Source organism: Furipterus horrens, unplaced genomic scaffold, assembly GCF_987537825.1.
Source record: "Furipterus horrens unplaced genomic scaffold, mFurHor1.1.pri manual_scaffold_3, whole genome shotgun sequence".
In the NCBI taxonomy this organism is placed as follows: Eukaryota; Metazoa; Chordata; class Mammalia; order Chiroptera; family Furipteridae; genus Furipterus; species Furipterus horrens.
In genome coordinates, this window is record NW_028327173.1 from 82,577,120 (window position 1) to 82,595,406 (window position 18,287).

The following is an 18,287-nucleotide window of genomic DNA, read 5'->3' on the forward strand; positions in this document are numbered from 1 at the left end:
TGCAGAATGGGCTGGTCTCACATCCACATGTGGTGGATAAAAATTCAGAAGGGATATCACAGGAGTGAGGAATCTGAGCCCCACACCAGGCCCCCCAGTCCAGAGTTCAGGTGCCAGGAAGATAAGTTCCCATAACTTTGGCTATAAAAACCAGTAGGGATTGAGTTGGTGGAAGAAGCTGCTGGAATCCCAAGCAGTTCCTCTTAAAGAACCCACACATGAGCTTACTCAGACTCATGCTCTCTCAGCTCCAGCACTGGGGCAGCAGCTTGAATGACACCAGTGGCATACAAGGAGAAGCCGAACTGTCTGGCATCAAAATGGGAGCTGTGATACAGATTTCTCACAGGTAGAAAAGTGGACAGAGGTCATTGTCCCTTTTATGAACTCCTCCACCCCCTTTATAGCCATAGCACCAGCAGGCTGTTGCCATATCTGAGACTCCATCAACCTGGTTAACACTGTTTGCCCCATCCTGGAGGTCCCCAGAGATTCCAACCCACCCAGTGTATGGGCCCACTCAGGCTGCTTTTTCATATAAATGGCTGGTCTTGGCTCATGCTTCTCAACTTCCTAAAACCTCTCAAACAAGCACAGCCAGCCTCAGTGAGCCCCCAGCCACTTTACCTCTTGCTAAGTGGCCCATGGCCCACCACTAGCAGCAGCAGCCTACATTCACAGCTTGTCTTCACCTGGGAATCTCCAAGCCCAGCACAAGTAACAGCTACTGCAGACTGCTTTATAGCTCAGGCAGGGTGGCCTTGGGCAAAACACAGGCAGGAGCTGACCTTGGGCTGCACCACTCAGGAAATCCCAGAGTTTGTGGACACAATGGACAGCTACTAACCATGTCAGAGCACCACACCCTGCCTCCACACAGCTGATTCTCCACAGAGCATGGAGGTTGGTGGTCAGTGGTCACAGACAGTCTTTGTAGCTGACAAGCCTAGGCAAATCCCTTCCATTGACTTGCCAATAGTAACCAAGGCTCAATTACATAAGGAGGGTGTACTCAGCCCACATGAAGGGCAAACCTCAAGTACCCAACCTGGGTAATAGGGGAGGCTGTGCCACTGGAACCAACAAGATAGGGAATCATAACAACTCCACCTTATACATATAAACAAACACAGAAAGGCTGCCAAAATAAGAAGGCAAAGAAACGTGGCCCAAATGAAAGAACAGATCAAAACTCCAGAAAAAGAACTAAAAAATGGAGACGAGCAATCTATTGGATGCTGAGTCCAAAACACTCATTATAAGAATGTTCAAGGAACTTAGTGAGGACCACAACAGCATAAAAAAGATTCAGTCAGGGAGGAGTTCCGGCCAAGATGAAGGCGTAGACAGACATGTTGCGTCTCCCTCCAAAACTAAGAAGGAATACAACTACCTCAAAACTAGAAACAACCAGAAGTTCCAGAAAATCAAACTACATGGAAGTCCAGCAAACAAAGATATAAAGAAGAAATACTCATCGAGACAGGCAGGAAGGGCAGAGCCGGGGCAGAGAGGACACGGTGTGGTGGTGGCGGCAGCAACAGCAACAGCAGCAGGCTAACAGAAAGCGCAGTTACATGTTTTAAAGAGTCAGGAGGGACACCTGGGGAGTGTTCCCAGCTCCTCACCAGACCATGCAGCTCACTGTCCCAGCACTGGGGAAAATCAAGCCTCATTGCTTTTGACTATGCAGACCAGTGGGGGTTGGGACAGAGGCAGAAATTGCCGGTCTCTCAGCAGAGTCCACTTGTTTAAAGGGCCCCCACGGACCTAGAACATCCGCAGACCCACCCACTCTGGGAATAATGGCTAGGGCAGCAGCCAGAGGGGTGCCAGTCTGGTGCAGAAGTGGAAGAAGTGCCTGGAAAAGGGGTGAGTGAGGGCAAGTGGCATTATTCCTTCTCAGCCCCCTCCTCCGCATACAGCGCCACAATGTGGTGAAATGGGTCACCCGTTATGACGAATACCTAAGGCTCCGCCCCTTACAACATAGTAGGAGCAACAGCTCTCCCTGGGACACGGAAGCAAACAAACACAGGAGACTTCAGCCAAGATGGAGGCCTAGACTAACACGCTCCATCTCCCTCCACAACTAAGAAGGAATACAGCTACTGCAAAATCAGAAATAACCAGAAGTTCCAGAAAATAAATGGAAGTCCAACGTATAAGAAGTGGTGCTCGTCCAGACAGGTAGGAGGGGCAAAGCCAGGGAGGAGAGTTCAAGCTGTGCTGTCCACGGCAGCAGCAGCAATAGAGGCAGGACAGTGGTAAGCATAGACACCCGTATTTAGGGAGAGGTGAGAAGTGCCTGGGGAGCACCCCTGGCTGCAGACCAGACCCGTCAGCTTGCGATTCCAAAGCCGGGGAAGGCAGACCTCCATTGCCTTGGACTGTGAGGCCCAGAGGGGATGGGGACAGAGGAGGAGGCTCCCAGTCTCTCAGCGGAGAGTGAACGGCAGGAATCCATCTTGGACCCCCACCCCAGTAGAAAACACCACAGCGTGGTGAGACCGGTCACTCGGTTGTGATGAGTGCATGGGGCTCTGCCCCCATAGCATAGGGGATGTAACAGCCCTGCCCAGGAAGTGAAGGTAAACACAAAATGGTCAGGATGGCACAGAATATGATAGAGATCCTGGTGACGCAGCTGACCAGATAGTAAATATCTAATCTAACAGCTCAGCAAATAGGAAATCTTTCTGAGGCACAGTCCAGAGCTTTGGTTATAAAAATGCTTACAGACCTAACAGCAGATCTTAAACAAGATGAGGAAGGAATGAAGGCTAGCCCTGCTGAAATGAACAAAAAACACATACAAAACTAGTGGTGAGGTCAAGAAAACCAGGGATCAAATCAACAAATCGGAACATAGGGAAGGATCAAACAGTCAACCATTGCAGAAAGAGGAAATGAAAAGTGAGGAAAATGAGGAGAGGCTCCGAAACCTATGGGATAGCTATAAGCAGGCCAACATCTGAATCATAGGGCTGCCAGAAGGTGAAGAATAAGAACTAGAAATTGAAAAATTATGTGAAAAAATAATGAAGCAGAACTTTCCTAACTTGGGGAAGGAAATAGGCTTCCAGGTCCAGGAAGCACAGAGTTCCAAAAAAACTGGACCCAGGGAGTACCACACCAAGACACATTATAATCAAAATGTCAAAAATTAAGGATAAAGAGAGAATCTTAAAAGCAGCAAGAGAGAAGAGAATTATGTACAAAGGGGTCCCAATAAGACTATCAGCTGATTTCTCAAAAGAAACTCTGCAGGCAAGGAGGGACTGACAAAAAATATCCAAAGTAATGAAAAGCAAAAACCTACGACCATGATTACTCTATCCAGCGAAGCTGTCATTCAGAATAGAAGGGCAGAGAAAGTGCTTCCAGGACAAAGTAAAACTGAAGGAGTTCATCAGATCCAAACCACTGTTATATGAAATGTTAAAGGGACTTGTTTAGGAGAAGGAGGATCAAAACTATGAACATGAAAATGAAAACTGTATCACAGCAACCAACAACAGAGGCTAGGGAATTGAAACAAAGGCAGACTAAGTAAGCAATGAGAGTGGGAAAATAATGATAGGTATGGGAAACATTTTGGGGGTGGTCAGTGCAGAGGGAGAAGGGGAGAAAGGGAGAGAAATGGCACAGGAATTAAGAAGCATAGTAGGAGGGAGTAGAGTAGACAGGAAGATGTTGAGAAGAACTATATGCACAATCAATGGGCATGGACTAGGGGGGGATACAACCAGAGGGAGGGGGGTCACTGGGTAGAGGGGAACAAAGGGAAAAGAAATTGGGACAACTGTAACAGCATAAACAATAAAGCATATTAAAAATAAAAATAAATTATAAAAAAAATTCAGTCAGAAATGAAGGATACAGTAATTTAAATAAATAGCAATTTACAGGAAAAGAGCAGTAGAGTGGATAAAGCCAAGAATCAAATCAATTATTTGAAACATAAGGAAGCCAAAAACATCCAATCAGAACATCAAGAAGAAAAAGAGACCAAATATATATATATATATATATATATATATATATATAGTGCAAGAAACCTCTGGGACAATTTCAAGCATTCTCATAGTCACATTATAGGGGTGCCAGAAAGAGAAGAGAAAAGAAAGAGCAAGAAATTGGAAACCTATGAAAAAATAATGAAAGAACACTTCCCTAATTTGGTCAAGGAAATAAACATGCAAGTCTAGGAAGCAAAGAGAGTCCCCAAAAAGATGGAACCAAAGAGGCCCACTCCAAGACACATTATAATTAAAATGCTAAATGTTAAAAGTAAAGAATCTTTTTATGTGTGTGTATTTTATTGATTATGCTATTACAGTTGTCCCAATTTTTTCCCCTTTGTCCTCCTCCATATAGTATCCCCTTCCCTGCAGGATATACCCCCCCTTAGGTCATGTCCATGGGTCATGGATATAAGTTCTTTAGTTTCTCCATTTCCTATACTATTCTTAACATCCCCCTGTCTATTTTGTATCTACCAGTTATGCTTCTTAGTCCCTGCAAATTTTTCCCCATTCTCTCTCCTCCCAGCTGATAAAACTCCAGATGATTTCCCTATCTCTGATTCTGTTCCTGTTCTGGTCATTTGCTTAGTTTGTTTTTGTTTTTGATTTTTAGATTCAGTTGTTGATAATTGTTCATAGTTTTGATTTGCTTCTTTTTTGTAAATATGTCACTTTATCATTTCCTGTAATGTTGGTTTGGTGATGATGAACTCCTTTAGCTTTACCTTGTCTGGGTAGCACTTTATCTGCCCTTCCATTCTAAATGATAACTTTCCTGAATAGAGTAATCTTGGTTGTAGGTCCTTGCTTTTCATCACTTGAATACTCCTTGCCTGTTCCTTCTTGCCTGAGAAGTTTCTTTTGAGAAATCAGCTAATAACCTTATGGGAACTTCTTTGTAGGTAACTCTCTTCTTTTTTCTTGCTGCTTTTAAGATCCTCTCTTTATTTTTAACCTTTGGTATTTTAATTGTGATGTGTCTTGGTGGGTCCTCTTTGGGTCCAACTTATTTGGGACTCTCTTTGCTTCCTGGACTTATATGTCTACTTCCTTTGCCAAATTATGAAGGTTTTCTGTCATTTTTTCAAATAATTTTTAATTTATTGCTCTTCCTCTTCTCCTTCTGGCATCCCTATAATTTGGATGTTTTTAAGTTTAAAGTTGTCCCAAAGGTGCCTTAATCTTTCCCCATTTTTTTGAATTCTTGTTTCTCCTTTCTGTTCTGGTAGATTGTTTATTTCTTCCTTTTGTTCCAAATCATTGATTTGAATCCCAGCTTCCGTCTCTTCACTGTTGGCTCCCTGTATATTTTTCTTTGTTTCTCTTAGTGTAGTTTTCATTTCTTCCTTTATTTTGTGGCTATACTCAATAAGTTCTCTGAGTACCCTGATTGCCAGTGTTTTGAACTCTGCATCTGATAGTTTGGCTATATTCACTTTGTTTAGTTCTTTTTCTGAGGTTTTGTTCTGTTCTTTCATTTGCGCCATATTTCTTTGCTTTTTCAATTTGGCAGCCTCCCTGTCTTTGTTTTTGTGTATTAGGTAGAACTGCTTTTACTCCCTGTCTTAGTAGTGTGGCCTAAGTAGAAATGACACCTGTCATTGTGTGGGGCAGAGCCTTAGGTAGTTGCCGGGGTGGGACAGCCTGGTTCACTGCTTTGTGACTCTGTGTGTAGGGAGGGCTCAGAGAGGGCACAATGCTGCTGCTTGGCTTCTGGAGGCCTGCTCAACACTTGCCCTGCTTCCAGTCACCTCACCCACCTCCCGTATGTGATTGGCACCCTTCCAGTTGCTGCCATGGGGTTTGCATATGTTTTAAGCCTGTGTGGGCCCTTTAAGTGATAAAAATCCAGCAGTTTCTTTTGCTGCCCCAACCCCCACTGGGTTTATCTATCCAGTGCTGGAACCCTGGACTGTGTGGTCTGGCCTGGGGCTGAGATTGCATCCCTCCTGATTTTTATCCACCACGTGCTAATGTGTGACCATTTGCCACCTGCTCTCCATGTCACATCACCTTTATGCCCCCTCTCCATGACTCTGCCCCTCTTATCTGTCTGGGTAAATGTGGCTTCTTTAAACCCTTTGTTGTTGGATTTCCATATAGCTTGATTCTTCTGGCAGCTCTGGGTGTTATTTGTTTTTGAGATCTGGTTGTAATTCTTTCTATGGTTGTGCAAGGAGGCGAAGTGTGTCTACCTATGCCTCCATCTTCACTAAAGAGAGAATCTTAAAAGCCTCTAGGGAAAAGCAGTTAGTTACCTACAGGCAAATTCCCCAAAGACTGTCAACTAATTTTTCAAAAGAAACTTTGCTGGCTAGAAGGGATTGGCAAGAAATATTCAAAGTCATGTAAGGAGGGATGTACAACCAGGATTGCTCTATCCAGCAAAGCTATTATTTAGAATCAAAGGGCAGATAAAGAGCTTCCCAGACAAGAAAAATCTAAAGGAGTTCATCATCACCAAGCTATTATTATATGAAATGTTAAAGAAAAATATCAAAACTATGAACAATAAAATGGCAATAAACACATACTTATCAACTGCTGAGCCTAAAAAACAAACTAAGCAAACAGGAACAGAGATAGTACCATGGATACAGAGAATGTTTTGATGGTTGCCAGATAGGAAGGGGTTGTGGGGGAATGGGTGAAGAGGTGAGGGGATTAATAAATACAAATAGATAGTTACAGAATAGTCATAGAGATATAAAGTACAGTATAGAAATTGGAGTAGCCAAAGAACCTGTACACATGACCCATGGACATGAACCATGATGTGGGATTGCCTGTGGGAGTGGGGGGTGTTGAGTGGAGGGGAGTAAAGGGGGGAAAATTGGGACAACTGTGATAGCATAATCAATAAAATATAATTTTTAAAAAGAAAAGAGAGTTAAAAGTATAAATATTTGAAGATTATTAAAATAAATAATGCAGTCTTCTTCTGGTCACCAACTATTCCAATATTCAGACCTTCCTGGGCACCTGAAGCCACCTCTTACTTGTACTTCCCTTCTCCATCCATAGGGTAGCTTTGTGTAATTTGTTCCCCATGCCAGGGTCCCCTACATGAGGGGTGGGATGTGCAGCCTCACTGCACTCAACAAACCATTCTCATATTAGGCTGCACCTCATAGGAGGGGGTACCTTTATCTAATTCACACAAAGGCTTCATGGTATGAACTGGAATCAGCCCACTCTTTCTCCATATTCTGTGGAGGAAATGGCTTTATGGAAGCAACTTTCTATTTGCTTGTTTCTGGCCATGTTTTAAACCGTATGGATATTTGTCCATTTTTTCCCCTTCCAGACAGCACATGTAGTGGCAAAAGTGTAATCATTTGGATTTAGAATGAACTGGGCTTTGACATACCTTCTCTGAACTTCATGTTCCCATCCATAAAATAGGCACAATAACAGCTGTTCTTGAAGAATTTTTGAAGGATTAGAAATAGTATAATTTATATACCTGGCACAGAATGAATACAAAATTTTATAGTCAGCAGATCACCAGGAACAGAAGAGTACTTTTCTGGAAGTCCCTAAGAAAAAGAAGAAAATTTGTGCCTGGCCCCTACCTCAAACAAATTATACCCACTTGAATAGGTTTTTAAAACTTGTATTTCATGTTAAATCTGAGTCTATAAAAGTACAGATTTACCAAACAAAAATATGTTGCTTCCTTTTTAAATTTTCTTTATAATAATGCAAGCAATTCTACTACTTGAAAAAAAGAGTCAATTTCCAGGTTTGTTTATTGCTTTTGTAAGGGAAACATATAGCTCATAATTAAGCATACCTCTAGAATCTGGATATGCACATGTCTCTTACAGGACTGAACATTACTAACAATGATAAAGGTAAAGCATCTGTGCATGACAAATGAATCAGAGGTGCAGAAACAAAACCAACTGATTAAGTCGTATATCACAAGGAGAACTTAGGATATAGAATAAGAAAAACAAGTCAATACCTCGAATCTTCAAAATGAGCCTGAGGATTCATGTCTAGAGAGGAGAATGAAAAGGAAAAATCAGTTAAATTGATGAAATGTTAGAGCTGAGAAGGACCTAGTGATCCCATGGCCCAACCCCCTGGTTGGACATATGGGGAAACTGAGGCCCAGGCAGTCCATGGCTTACTTATGTGGCAATGCTTATGCCATAACACAAGTTTTCTGGCACTGGACAGTGGAGAAGTCTCCATTTTATTCACAGCAATATCAGGTATTTTTCTAAAACATACACATGATCTTGATGGTATAGGAAAGGAATTTCAGACCAAAATCTCACTGGCCTGCTCTTGTTCAGGAGAGGCAATGTTGTATAATAGGGGGAGACATTACCTGCAAGATGGACTTTCTCTCTGTCTAATCTTCTGTGTGGCTCACCATGTCTCTGGGCTAGTATGGTGCCTGGCACATAGTAGGAATTCAGCAAATCTTTACTGGATAAATAAACTTTGAGTGTGCACTTTCAGATCTTATTAGTCTAAGAAATGCAATGATGATGAATATGACTATAGCTGATTAGCAAGAAAAGAGGGCAAAGAAGAGGGGAAATATACATATAAGTAGAAATATTGGGGTTCAGCAGTCAGAAAGATGGTTTTCAATCTCGGTCTTAGTCCCCAATGACCAGATTAGCCAGAACAATAAGCCTTTCTGAACTTGGGTTTTTTGTATGTAAAATGGGATCATAGTGTCAATTTCACACAGCTTTATGAAGGCTTTACATGATAATATTTATTAATTACTTGGCACGGACTAGGAGCATACGAAATAATAGCTGAGACAAGAAGAGAAGAAGATATTGTGGCAGTAAGTGTCCTGCTGTGTTTAAAAGAATGGTGCACAAAGAAGTAGCACTGTCTTTCAACATCATATTCCAACAAATCGGACACATCACCACTTCAAATCAAATCCTGTACATTTGCCTCAGGCTTAATATGAAGTGCCTCTCTCCCCCCAGCTTCTGGTCTCAGACATACTTCACTTCTTTCACTTTGTCCTCTCACATTCATCATCACTGCACTGGAAGGACTGAGTGCTTCACCTGACCAGATCTCTGAATGTGGACCAAAATCACCACTATCAGGGGAACTAAGACAAAGCAGTGGGTCCCAGGACCTGTCCTGGGGGGACAGTCATGGTCCACTCTTGATCTAGGAGAGACTCTTCCCCAAGGCACTAACTGTCACATGTCTCTACTAGAAACTCAGGCCTGGAGAGGCTCAGGGAAAAGCCTACAATGTGGGGGCCTTACTCAGAGGGGAGGCCCCCTGGGACACACCTCCAAGCAGCTCAGCATCCTCTTCCAGTGTGACCAGGGTTACACATGAGCCATGAGCCCCACCACAACCCATGTCTCCCCTACTCCCAAGTGTCAGGCTGCTTTTGCTCTGAGAAATCACCCAGAGAACAGTCTAAGATTTTACACCACATTTATTGAAGGAAAGGAGGGAAAGAGGTTAGAAGTAAGAGGAAAATTCCCAAACCAACTTGAGGGCCCATCGGAGCAGGGAAAGGGGAAAAGGAGAAATGGAAAAGGGGAAGAGGAAAAGGGAAAGTGTGTGGAGACAGGGCCTCAAAGGAATCACCTGCCTGTGAGGCTGCCAGTGATGACTCCACACTTTTTCAAACATACTTTTCAGTTAGGGTGAGTTTATTCATTAACATATTCAATAGGTCATTTGCATCTTCCTGCTTTTCCCCCATCAGGCCAGTCAATATATCATGCTATATCCACCAACATTTCTTCTGAGAACAAACGAAGTCCAATTGTATTTCCTATGGGAGAGGCTGGGATCAGGCTAATTTGCATATGGTTCATTTGCATATGTCAAAAGTCTGGGGCGGGGGTGGCAGTCCAGGCAGTCCAGCTGCTGCCATGTTCTGACACCAAGTAGTCATCTATGGCAACTGTTTGAGTTCTTTCCCTGTTTAAGAACTTGGATTCAAGCAAGCGATTTAAAAACAAAGGAGAGGGAACGGTTTGTGACAGCGAGAGAGCCTACACTGACAGCAGGTCAGAAGAGTTTAGACTTGTATAGTACAGCTACAAACTGACAGAAGCCAGCCATTCCAATGAACATGCTCAGGAAGGAAGCAAACCAGGGCTGGCAGTACCATACACCAGATCTGGAAACTACGATGCCTCTGTGTTGCCTGCTCTGCTTGGCGTTTTTCAGTTTACACAGCACTTTCACAGATCCAGGCTCATTTGCACCTTAGAATGTGCAAAGCGGGGTTCTGGTCCAAGATGGAGGTATAGGAGACTCCATAACTCATCTCTTCCCGTGGACACACCAGATCTACAACTATATGCAGAACAACTCGCTCTGAAAGAAACCTAGAGACTAGCAATGCCACTCCTACACATTGTATAGCACAGGAGCCCCAAACCAGGGAGCTGCTTAAGTGTTCATGATATTCACCTCCCCCCAAAAACAAACAAAAAACCACCCAGTAGACTAGAGATGTGGACATGCCGTTTATTACTCATATTACAGGGGAGTGCACTGACAGCTGTGGGTCGGTGTGAGAGAGGCCACACCTCATCCAGTCTGAGGCTCGTTTTAAAGGGTCAAACACAAAGGAGGCACATGTCCTACACATGACTCTAAACACATCACCTCAGTATGAAAGGGTCAGGAAGCTGTCACAGGACAAGAAGCGCTCCCAAAAGGAGATAAGGAGGGAGTTACAAGCCATTCCCAAAACAACATACATTCCTGCTGGGCAGGGGCTGTCTGACCAACTCTTAGTCATGGGAGAGGGAAGGGCCATATCCATTGACTCCACACATTGGGTGAAAGAGAAAATACTCACATTGAAACGGGTAGGAGAGGCTTACCCTAAAACTCATCCCTGGCACAACAACATGCAAGCATTGGGTAACTTACAACTCCTAACTTCTCTGACTTACAAGGATTTGGACCCAACATGCACTGCCCCAATATTTAAGATGTCCACTGGAGGGACAGGTCCCCCAAAATACCTCACTCTGAAGGTCAGTGGGTATGTGTCCATGAGACCACAAAACTATAGCAAACATCACAGAATTAATAACTAATGAAGCTAGAATTTAAACTCAGGTCTGACCAACTCCCCAGTTCACAGTGTAGTCATAATACTAAGCCTTCTCCATTTTCTAGGACTTAATTTTTACTCTCAGTAACATGGGGCAGCTGTAGTACAGTGAATTGAATGATAGCTCCCCCAAATAATATGTCCACTGGAACCTATGAATATGACCTTATTGGAGAAAAGGGTCTTTACAGATGCACTGAATTTAAGGATCTTGAGATGAAACCATCCTGTTTTCTCCTGAGTCCTAAATCCAAAGACAAGTATCCTTACAAAAGAACGGCAGAGGGTAATTTGAGACTGACCAAAGAAGCAAAGACATATAGAAAAAGAGAGACAAAGATTGAAGTGATGTCGCTACAAGTCAAGGAATGCCTGGAGCCCCCAGAAGCTGGAAGTATCCTCCTCCAGAGCCTCCAGATGGACCATGACCCTGCTGACACTGATTGGGACTTCTGGCCTCCTCATGGTGAGAGAATAAATTCCTGTCACTTCCAGCCACCCAGCCGGTAATCATTTGTTACAGAGCCATAGGAATAAGTGCCTGTGAGAAAGCTCAGGGATTGTTACTCACCATTTTGTGTTGTACGTGCTCAGGCTTTGCTTGGCTCTCTCAGTGGCAGTGCAGGAATGAATGGACCCCTGGACCATCAACTTCTAAACTCAGGCTGACCCCTGAGCAAGCCCCCTGGTGTCATCAGTGAGGCTTCCTGGAGAGAAAGTTCTCTGAGGTGGGGCTGTAAAGGGCAAAGTGGCCCACCGATGGCCCTGGCTTGGGCTGTACTGTGTGGCTGTGACAAGACACACCTGGGTTGTTCATAGGTACACAGACTCCTCAGGGCCCACTGATCAAAGAAGGAGCCAATGGAGCCTTGAGGGTAGAGAGAAAGCACAAGATGGTCAGCAAAACCAGGATCCTTCTCAGGAACTGCAGAGCTCTTCCCCTCCTGGGGTTTGCACTGTGGAAAGGCCCTTGCCTCTGGTGCTTGATGGGGAGTCCACAGCAACAAAGCCAGGCTTTTTCTGCAGGAGAACATCTTAGGAACTAGGGGGCTTCCTGGGTTGCCAGTGGCATCCTGTTGGAAAGATCAACAGCTCTTGGTGGAGAAGCACCAGAAACTCCTGTGGGAATGAGAGCCCTCAAAGCCAGGGCTATGTTACCTCTCAAGATGCACAAGGGAGCCCTGTTTCCAGAAATGGGGCTCAAGTGCTGGCTGCAGCTGAGCGTGGCCCAGTTCCTCAGCCATCCCAGAGCTTGGGTCCTTGAGTTTCTGTATAATGTTTGCTCTTTATGTGACTAATGGGCCTAAGCTTTTCTGTGCATCAATAAGCAGAGACACTCCTTCTCATATTTGGATTCATCTTTCCTTTTTAAAGCTCTCCCCTCAGCCCAATGTGCTCCTCATTCAGACTCACAATTGCCCTGGCAATGACAAGGTGGCAGTGGGGAAGAGCTATGGTTTAATAAAGCGGAGGCTCAGCGCCCTCCCATTGCCCACACTTAGGACTCTAATAAAGCCCTTTATCATTCCAGGGCTGCTGCTTCCACCCCGGTGCTATAGATGTCTTTGCCAACTGACAGGATGCTTTATTTGGACTTAGGACACAGATGAGAGTGGTCACAGATTCCAGCCACCCTGAATGGGGTGGGAAAGGGCATCAGGTGTGGGATTGCATTGTGAGAACCCAGCCCCCAACCTAAGCAGGTGACAGGACTTCCTGGAAATTATGAAGGTTCTAGAAGTTCCTAGGGTGGCTCCTGTCCAAGTTTACCTCCAGTCAGAAGTCCAAATGGGCTTCATCACTACCTTTAAAACATAGCTAATGCCCTGGTTGGCGTGGCTCAGTGGATTGAGTGCCAGTCTGTGAACCAAAGGGTCGCTGGTTCAATTCCCAGTCAGGGCACATGCCTGGGTTGTGGGCCAGGTCCCCAGTTGGGGGCTCACAAGAGGCAAACACACATCAATGTTCCTCTCTCTTTTTCCTCTTCCCTACTCTCTAAAAACAGTTAACTAAAAATCTTTTTAAAAAACATAGCTAACTTGTTTCTCCAACTTTCTTCTTGTGTGGAGAAACAGTCTTTTCACTCTCCCCTCTGAAATCATGTAGTAGACTGGAAAAGAGCTCCCTTCCTCAGAGGCGTCCCTTTCTCTGACTCCCACCATTTCATAGCACTTTACAGGATGTGAGCCAAGAGCTTTCATCACCCTTGTATGCACTCAGTGAGTCGCTTGTGCTATTACTATGTGTGTTTTTGTAAAGTGTTTTTATGCTGTTTTTATAAAGTGTTACTTTTTTAATTACAAAGTCATTCATCACATTGGTTAAAAATTCAAGTGTTCATGAAATGTATGAGTTAGAGACCGAAAAAACCCTATAATTGCACCCTCTGGAGATCTGTGTAATGTATGCATGTGAGGTTTTTATTTTAATTTTCCATCCTCATCACGGGGAAAACAAAAGGATGGCTGCGGGATGAAAAATCAACAGGAAACCCACACCAGAATCAGGTAATTCTTCTTAACACACCAGGCTCAGCCTCTGTCCCTGCAAATGGGGCTGGTTCTGGCTTCTGTAAATACTTTCTCCACCCAGGTAACACCACCTGCTTTCAGCTGGCAGGGCTCTTGTGATTCTTGGCAGGTGTGAATGAAGGTCAGTGTAGTGTTAGGGTGTGTGCTGAAATTGGGGTACTTTGGACTGAATTATGTTTCCTCAAATTTATATGTTGGAGACCTAACTAACAGTGATGTGACTGTGTGTGGGGATTTGGCCTTCACAGAAGTAATTAAGGTTAAATGAAGTCATAAGTGAAGGGCCCTGATCCAATAGGATTAGTGTCCTTATAAGAAGAGACACCAGAGCCCTGGCCAGTGTGGTTCAGTTGGTTGGAGCGATGGTTGTCCTTTAAGCAAAAGGTTGCAAGTTCAATTCCCAGTCTGGGCATAATACTTGGGTTGCAGGTTTGATCTTCAGTCCAGGTGCATGCGGGAGGTAACCAATCAATGCTTGTCTCTTGTGTTGATGTTTCTCTCTCTCCCTTCCTCTCTCTCTCTCTCTAGAATGAATGAAAATAGTGTCCTCGGGTGAGGATTAAAATAGATAAGTAAATAGATAAATAAATAAATAAATAAATAAGAAAAGACACCAGAGAGCTCATCCACTCTCTCTCCACTGTGTGAGTGCCCAGGGAGAACACTGCCATCTGAAAGCCGGGAAGAAGGCTCTCACTAAAACCTGACTGTGCTGGCACCCTGATCTCAGACTTTCAGCCTCTAGAACTATGAGAAATGTCCATTGTTTAAGCCCTGAAGTCTATGGTATTTTGTTACAGCAGCCGAGCCAAGCTAAGACAAAGTGAGAAAGTACTACACTCAGCCTTGCTGTCCCCCATTCCAGCCACTGCCCATTATTGGTCCACTCACATTTCTTTCCTTGATGCCACCACTGGGACTCTGAAAATGGCATTGAGGGGGAAAATTGTCCTCTGACAGGCGTGTGTGTCTCTGGACTCAATCTCTTCCTCCCAGTGGAGGTTTCTGCTTCTCCTTTCTCTAGTGCAACCCAGGGCCCAAATGGTTCCCATGTGACACTGAACTTGACTCCAAGGGGAGACAAAGCATACACTAGACACCTCTGAATTTTATTCACAGGGGGTTTCATGCTCTCTGCCAGCTTAGCTCCAATATCAAGTCACTCAGTAAAGCCAATACCCATAATGGCCTTAGTTTAAAGTTTAAAAGTTCTCTCTTAAAAATTCCAAGCCTGTTCCAACACTAAGTTATTGAATTATTAATTATTTAGCCTCTCCACATCTCTATTGTCCCTACAGGATCACTTGTGGACTCCAGGTTTGCCCCATCAACTTTGGATCACATACACCCTACAACCAGCTCCTATAACATGAGGCACACATGGAAGTTTAAAAAAGGGAAGTAAACTAAAGCCAGGAAGCATATAGAGTTGAAAGTAGGATTTCTAGTTTTTGCTGTCAATCTTTAGTAAACATTTCACAATACCTCCTGGGTGTATCCCAAGATGCAGGGTATCCTTTTGAAGTGTCTAAGAGTGTCACAAGGGAGGCTCAAGGAAGCTGAGTGACAGCAAGGACTGGCCCCTAAATTGGTGCTTCTCAGGCTTTTCTGCTGTGACCCACAAAAATTGCCTTTATATCACCATCCAGTAGTATGTACACATGTACACACACACACACACACACACACACACGTTTCCCAAAACATTAAGTGCCTTTATTGCCTGGGATGCACTCTGATATTATCTAGTCTAATCTATTTCATTGAAAATGTTGGTTGGAAACTAAACTGATGTGATGGTTAATTTTATGTCAGCTTGACTGGGCTAAGGGATACCCGGGTATCTGGTGAGACATTATTTCTGGATGTGTCTGTGAGGGTGTCTCAGGAAGAGATTAGCATTTGAATTGGTAGACTGAGTGAAGAAAATCACCCTCGCTTGTGTGTGTGGGTATCAACCAACTGGTTGAAAGCCCAGACAGAACAGAAGCTGGAGAAAGGGCAAATTTGCTCTCTTTGTTGAGATGGGACAGCCATCTCCTGCCCTCCAACATTGATGCCCTTGGTTCTAGGGCATTTTAGACTCAGATGTAACACCATTGACTCCCCTGGTTCTCAGACCTTTGAACTCAAAGTAAATTACACTGCTGCTTCCCTGGGTCTCCAGCTTGCAGATGACAGACTGTGGGATTTCTCGGTCCCCAGAACTATGCAAGCCAATCCCAATAATAAATGCTCTCTTACATATCTCTCTATATACCCTATTTGTTCTGAAGAATCCTAACTAATACAGTTGATTTTATTCATAGACAGCAGCACTTGTTACTATTTGCAAGAATGTAGAAAAGAACTGGTGTTTAAATTTTAGGGACATACTTTGGTCAGAGGGAGCATAGCATAGTATTTTAAGTTTAGACCCCTTTCTTTGGAGTTTAGGGGTGGCCCTGGATTCGAGTCTCAGCTTTGCCCTTGAACCAGCTGCACAGACTTGTTTGGGTCCTTTAACATCTGTGTTCAATAGGGACAATGATGCTTTCCTTACAAGGCTGTGATATGAATTTTGAAAGCTAAACTATACAAAATACTCAGCACAGTTTCCCATAAACACTAAAGTCCTAGTGAAATAACAATTATTATTAATAGGCAAATGCCTAATGGGTCACTCAGGCATCTGCAGAGTGCCATCTCTGGAGGCTCTGAGCTTCTTCTAGAAGCTGGTCAGTTCCATGTGACAGGGTAGGCAGTGAAGTCTGTTGTAGATTGGATTCCAGGATATTGTGAATAAACATCATAGTATGTTTATTAATAATAATAAATGGAGCATCATTCATTTTAGCTGCTCAGCATGCTCATCCAAGAATCTTGTGAACATGTAGGTCATAAATCTTGGCTTTTGCTCTGCCATTTTGAGGCATTTTCCAGATACATGATCTTGTGGAGAATGGACATCAGGAGGCTGACTTCTAATTTCTCCCAGATGCTAATGTGTTATGTGAGCTTGTACAGGCATTTTGTTTTTCTGCTGGTTCTTATGATAACGGTAATTACAATACCTGCCCACCCTATCTCAAAGGCATGATGAGTACAGTTAAAAATACAGAAAGAGGCATTGAACCACTCACAGACAGGCATATTATCAATACAAAGATTCTGTTATTTATCATTACTGTCTATCTTTCCTGGGTATTCCATTGTGAAGATTTGTGGTTGGCACTTCATCTTTTCTTCTTCCTTTTTAAAAGATAAAATTCATTTCTAACTACCTTTTGAAAGCCAATTTATGCTTTAGCAATTTGATTAATAGGAGTGGGGAAAACCAGCTTTCCAATCAAAGTGCTTTTGAATAATTCAATGCCTTATATTAAAAGAGGAGAGTTGCTGCCTGACATGGTTTACTCTGCACTGTGGAGCAAATATGAGCTGCCCTTCCACCCAGACGGATGCCTGACCCAGCCTCTCCACCTTCGTCCTCTCCCTCTCGCTTGTTCAGAGCTCTACCAGCCCCATAGATGGCTGTGCAGTTTGTGCATAAAAATGAGAGAATAGCCAAGACTACCCCAAAACCTGTGCCCTGCCTGGGTCAGGTCACAAACCCCAAGGAAGGGACATATTTTCTTAGTGGTCCACCCAGAAAGAGTGTCTTTTTCAAATTGGCACAAAGTCACTCTGTAGACTAGCTACTAAATGAAAAACTTTGGGAAAATGCAAGTCCAAACAGTGTCCCTGCACAGGCTCCAATGGTCATGATCAAAAGTACCTGGATGGAATGGGCCATGTGGACTGCAAAGTTCTCCTGCTGACAGGTGCCCCCAGGCTTCAGGAGAAGAGGGCAGAGCTGCCTTTCAGCAGGGCAGTGCCTGTAATGGGTCAGGCTCTGGCCTCAAGTATGGAGCCCATCTGGGTGTCAATCCAGGTTCAGCCCCCCAGAGGACTAGGAAGCTTAGCACTTCAGTGTTCTCATTTCAAAGCCTGATATATAGATTAAATGAGAAATGTGTGTAAATTACTTGCAATGCTATGACTTCAGTGCTCAGAAGTGTAGTGATTGCTTCCTTCTCTGGGTCACCACTCTCTGCTTTTAACCCTTCCCACTCCAGTTCCTTTACTACTCTTTCACCTTTCTCCTTTTCTTCTCTCCTTCCCATGCCCAGGCCTCTGAAATTTACATAGGCTCCAGCTGTGTCCTGTATCTGTAATGATCTCTTTATCTCAATATTATAATTGGCTTCATCCTCTCTTAGTTTTCTGGATTGTTGTTTGTTTACCAACTTCCTTCAGTTTTAAGGAATCAATGAGACTACAGATGATGTTTTGTTTTTTTTTTTTTTTCTCCTCTCTTCTATTGTGAGTGCTTCAAAGGCTAAGATCCTGGGATATTCAGTATATTCTTCTAAAATGAGGCCAGGGTTTCCAAAGCCAGATATAGGATGATGTTGGTAATGATGCCACCAAGCACTCTATGGCCATGGAGTCCTCAAATCTGGCTGGACCTTTCTGAAAGCTGGTCGTAAAGTTCAGATAGCACTAACCCAACTTGGAAACAAAAAAGGCAACACTGGTATCAGGCACAGTTGAAATCTTAGTCTTCAATATAGTATATTTTGAGGCATATCTAAAAGTCTGCTCTTGTTACTGAGTTCT